Raw genomic sequence first — 5,954 nt, 5'->3', positions numbered from 1 at the left:
ATTTGTTGTTGTTGTTGTTATGTGCCTTCGAGTTGCTTGTGACTCATAGTGACCCTATGTACAAGAGCCCTAAACCCTGCTCTATCCTGTGCCAATTGCGCTGCCTCTGACACACCCATCCTGATTACCCTAGTCACTGAATCAATCCATCTCATAGAGTGTCTTCCCCTCTAGCGCCATCCCTCCACCCTCCCAAGCATGATGTCCCTCTCCAAGGACCTTTCCCTCCTTGCAACATGCCTAAAGTATGTCAGACGAAACCCCAGAATCCTTGCCTCCAAGGAGTATCTTGGTTTAACCCTCTCCAGGATGAATCTGTTTGTTTTCCTGGCAGTCCATGGTACATTCAGTACCCTTCTCCAGCACCACAGCTCAAAGGCATCAATTCTCCTTCTGTCCTCCATAGTCATTTTCCAACCTTCTGATGCATAACAAGTGATTGCAAAGATCATGGAGTGTATCAGGCGCACCTTAGTCTCCAGAGAGACACCGTTGCTCCTGAGTACTTTAGAGAGGTCATTAACGGCAAACTTTCCCATCGCAATACATTTTTTGATTTCCTGACTGCTGGTGCCGTGGAGCAGAGCAAACTGAAGCTTTGAACAATCTCAATCTCTTTGCCATCCATCCTGATGCTATCAATTGGTCCAGTGGTGAGAATCTTTGTCTTCTTGGTATTGAGCCTCAGTCCATACTGAAGGCTGCAGTCCTTGACCCTCTGCAGCAAGTGCATCAGGTCCTCCTCGGTTTCAGCAAGCAGGGTTGTGTCATCTGCATAACGGAGATTGTTAATAGATCTTCCACTAATCCTGATGCCACAATTCTCCTCATAGAGCCCAGCCTCTCAGATAATCTGCTCTGCATCTATGTTGAAAAGGTACGGAGATAGGACACATCCCTGGCGTGCACCCTTCCCAATTTTGAACCATGCAGTGTTACCCTGCTCTGTTCTGACAACTGCCTCCTGGTCCAAGCATAGGTTTTGCATTTGCACGATTAAATGTTCTGGGATTCCCATTCTTCTCAGAGTCAGCCACGGTTTGTAATTCTCATTAATTAAATGGTGAGATAATAGAGTAATGACACTAACCGAGAAACTAATAAACTTAGCCAAGAATGAAATAGTAAGATACCAAAATGGATCACAGGTAATAGTAAGTAAAAGAGTTTCACAAATTCTAGAAGGACTTGATATTAGGACTTGCTCACTAAATATCTACTAAGCCAAATCATTAACTTTATGCTCTATAATTAATATCTGTTAGACTTTAATATGCTTTACTTTTTATTTTTCTGAGCTTGGGTTAGCACATTTTTTGTTTTTTATGTATATATATATTTTTTTCATTCTATCTCTACGAAAAAAAAATTGAAGGGAGTTTAACAGAAGATTCCAAAGGGCAGTGCGGAAAGACAAGTATTACAATGAAATGTACAAAGGGCTGGAGTCAGAAAATCAAAAGGACAAAACTTGCTTGGCATTTCTTAAGCTGAGAGAACTGAAGAACAAATTGAAGCCTCAAGCTGCAATACTTAAGGATGCTTAGGACAGAGCATTATATGATCAAAGAAGCATCAAAAGAAGATGGAAAGAGTATACAGAGTCATTGTACCAAAAGGAATTGGCAGACACAGAAGAATTTTATGAAACAACGTTTGAGCAAGAGCCTATGGTGATGAAGGAAGAAAGGCAAGCTGCTCTTAAAGAACTGGCAAAAAGCACAGCCCCAGGAATTGATGATATACCAATAGACATATTTCAACAAACAGATGCTGCCCTTAATGTGTTCACCAAGTTGTGCCAATAAATCTGGAGGATATCCAGTTGGCCAACTGACTGGAAGAGATCTATTTTTGTTCCCATTCCGAAGAAGGGTGACACAATATAGTGCAGAAATTACTGAATATCATATGCAAGCAAGATTCTGCTGAAGATTATGCAAAAAAAGACTGGAACAGCACATCAGCAGAGAACTGCCAGAAGTCCAGGCTGGGTTTAAAAAAGGCCAGGGTACTGGGGATATTATAGCTAATGTCAGACGGATTTTGGCTGAAAGCAGGAAGTACCACAGGAATGTCTGTTTCATTGATTATACAAAGACATTTGACTGTGTGGATGACAACAAAGTGTGGCTGACTCTGAGAAAAATGGGAATCCCAGAACACTTGATTGTGCTTATGAAAAGCCTGTACTTGGACCAGGAGACAGTTATGAGAACAGAACAAGGAAACACAGCCACAGCATGGTTAAAAAATGGAAGGGGTGTATGACAGGGTTGTGTCCTATCTCCATACCTTTTCAATCTATATGCGGAACAGATTATCCAGGGAACTGGGCTCTACAAGAAGAACTGTGGCATCATGATTGGAGGTAGACTCACCAACAATCTGCATTATGCAGATGACACAACCCTGCTTGCTGAGAACTTGGAGTGCTTACTGCAGAGGGTCAAAGACTGCAGCCTTCAATATGGATTGAAGCTTAACATCAAGAAAACAATTATTCTCACCACTGGGCTAATTGGCAGCATCATGATAGATAGTGAAGAGATTGAGATTATTACCAGCTTTAGTTTGCTTGGCTCCACAGTCAACACTCTTGGCACCAGCAGCTAGGACATTAAAAGACGAATTGCGTTGAGAAAGTCTGCTGTCAGAGACCTCTCCAAAGTACTAAAGCACTACAATGTCAGTCTGGAGACTGAGGTGTGCATGATCCAAGCCATGATCTTTGCAATTACTTGCTATGCATCAGAAAGCTGAATAATGACTAGGGATGAGAGAAGGAGAATTGATGCCTTTGAGCTGGAGAAGAGTATTGAATATATAATGGACTGCTAGGAGAACAAAGTTCATCCTAGAGAGAGTGAAACAAGACTGCTCCTTGGAGGCAAAGATTCTGAAGCTTCATCTAATATATTTTGGACATGTTGCAAGGTGGGACCAAGCCTTGGAGAGAGACATCATGCTTGTGAGGGTGGAGGGACAGAACAAGAGAGAATGACCTTCGGTGAGATGTATTGATTCAGTCAGTGACTGAGATAATGGGGGTAGGTGTGTCAGAGACAGTAAGATTGGCACAGGATAGAGCAGGGTTTAGGACAATTGTTAATAGGGTAGCTATGCGTTACAAGGGAATCAATGGTACATAACAACAACAACAATCAAAAGTTAGTTATTTTTTCAAATGAAGTTGTATTTTTGTCACCATTCATACAATGTATATCTCATATGATATCTGCATGTTAGAATCAAAGATTGAAGGAAAATATTTTTAACTTTTACAGATGTTGTTGTTATGTGCTGTAGAGTCATGAAACTTTTAGAAATAAGTTTTTTTTAAAAAACTCACTAACAATTTTAGATTTCATTTATGATTTCCAGTGTACCAACTCATTTTCCAAATAAAATGTTTATAAATTCTTTTTGTCAACAGTGCTGAAATCAAAACCAGCAGCTACAAGTTCTCTACCAATTTTCTGAAAGACCATTTTAGCCCTGCTTTCCAGTCAAATAAATGACAAAGTGGGATTTCTCATCAGGAGCACTATAGTATAGTGAGAAACAAAATTGCTCTTAAAACTGAAGCTAAAGGCCTTTAACGGAAAAATTGGGGTCAGGCCCTTTTAGCATGTATCAGATAAATCCAGAATCAGTTTAATATGTTCTGTGGTCTGAGAGTAAAAATAATTGATATTTGATCAATGTTGGTGTTGAGAGCATAAAGGTTTTCAGGCATTTGCAGCAGTAAATCGATATATAATAAAGTTTTTAACTTATTGGGCATAACAAATGGCAACAAACTTAATGAAAACCATATGGCAATGGCTAAAGAGCTTGAGCAGAACATGAAATTTATAATAAAGGAATCAAATGGTACATTTACCTTTGGTGCTAACTCTATTTCACCACAGATAATGGCTATAAATTAGTGCAGCATGGCTGAGTGACTTATTTAACCCTATAAAGTGATTTTTTGATGTAATAGCAGAACATTTTTCTTTACAACTTAATTATTGGTATTCCATATTATCAGTGCTACACAAAGCATATATCAGTTTTCACAAGATTAAAAAAAAATCTTGTCAAAGTGGCACTGCAGTTATCTTTAGTTAAGTATCCTTAACTCCCATGCAACTTGACCCTCTAAGAATAGGTTCAATTTGTTTGAGGTGCTATGTGTGTCTATTTTACAAGAATGTACTTGAAATTTGAATATATTTATACTGAAAAACAAATTTATCCAAAAAGTTTTGAATGAAAACAATGAGGAGCGCTTTCTTTAAAATGCTCACACAGACATAGGCACTCTTATTATTCTGGTATTCATTATCATTTTTTGATTCATGAATTGGTTTTTATTCCCTAAAGCAATATTTTTAGTTAGAGAAAATAAAATTGTCTAACTATACAGGTGTATTGAAAATAAGTGGATAAAACCACTTTTTTTGTTCCCCAGTTTCCTCTATCAACTAACAATTGTTAGTTTCTCTCAACTCTATTTCAACTCATATTTCAATTATTCCTCTAAAAGAATATTTATCAGCTTATTGATAAACCTTTCTCCCCTCAGCTCAAGATGTACACTAATATATATTTGTTGTTGTTATTGTTGTTGTTAAGTGCTGTCGAGTCATAGGTGACTATAGTTCTTATCAAACGCTACTAAAGATTGATAATAATAATGGAAGCATGAGTGGCATCCACTTTCTAAGCAACATGCCTCTGGAAACTCTATGAACTTTGATAAATGTCAATAGTTATAGAAAGGTTTTAGACCTTTTGTTCATAGGGTCACTATGAGTCGTGTTTGACTTGAAGGCAATCAAACAAGAAATTAAGGTGAGATCATCCTCACATTTTTTTTTATAAAAGTACTAAAAAGTTCTATGGTAAGACATACTCTGGTGTTTGATCATTATGTAGCTTAATGAAGGCCATTAATTGAGAGTTTTTATGGTTAACCAGGATTCCTTTGATAGTACAACAGTTAATGCACTCCACAGTGCAAGTAAAAGATTGATGATCTGAGTCTGCACAGAGAGCTAGTGAAGAAAGCTCTTGTGGTTGTCGGTCCGCTTGCAAAAATGTATCATTAGACACCCTGCAGAACAAAGTTGTTGCCTGGTGCACATGAAGCTGCAAATAAAGAAACCAAGAAGCTTTTGGAAAAATAAGTAGATAGTGAATTTTTTAAACTATCTGAATTCTATATATCCTTCAATATAGATTATATCTCAATAACAAGAAAATTAAAATTCTGACCACCTGGCCAATAAATAGGCAATATCTTGCAAGATAGAGAAAAGACTGAAGTTGTCAGTGATTTCCTTTTACTTGGATCGACAATACACCCATGATAACAGCAGTCACAAAATCAAAAGATATGTTACGTTGGGTCAAAGATCTCTCCAAAACGCTAAAAAGCAAGGAAGTCCATTTAAAAATGTAGGTGTGCTTGATTCAAATCAAGGTATTTTCAATTGTTTCCTCTTCATCTACAAGTGGGACAATAAGGATGAAAAAAGATTTCACGCTTTTGAATTGTAGTATTGGGGAAGAGCACTGACTATTGCACGGACTGACAAAAGAATCAACAAGTCTCCTTGAAAGAAGTGCAAACAGAGTGCTACTTAGAGGAAAGGATGTTTCTTGCCACTAGGCCACCAGAGCTTATAAAGAAACTCTGGTGGCCTAGTGGCAAGAAGCTGCACTGCAATCCTGAAGGCATGCGGTAAAAGTCCACCAGCTGTTCCTCAGGAGAAGGATGGGCATTCTCCTCCCCTAGATGGGTATTCTCCTCCTGTGCAATGAACTGCCTCTGAAAACCTTCTGGATGGTCAGCTATGGGTCAGTTCCAACTCTACGGTAAACAACAACAACAAGATATATAGATAGATAGATAGATAGATAGATAGATAGATAGATAGATAGATAGATATGATATAGATATA

General features: G+C 38.1%; 1 pseudogene; it reads left to right on the top strand.

The window, feature by feature from the left end:
- Nucleotides 1-5,954, top strand: part of LOC102844375 — an 89,968-nt pseudogene that overhangs the window by 62,877 nt on the left and 21,137 nt on the right.

This window comes from Elephantulus edwardii, unplaced genomic scaffold (assembly GCF_000299155.1).
Source record: "Elephantulus edwardii isolate Elephantulus edwardi_28Jun2011 unplaced genomic scaffold, EleEdw1.0 scaffold00001, whole genome shotgun sequence".
In the NCBI taxonomy this organism is placed as follows: Eukaryota; Metazoa; Chordata; class Mammalia; order Macroscelidea; family Macroscelididae; genus Elephantulus; species Elephantulus edwardii.
This window is presented reverse-complemented; position numbering and strand designations above follow the sequence as displayed.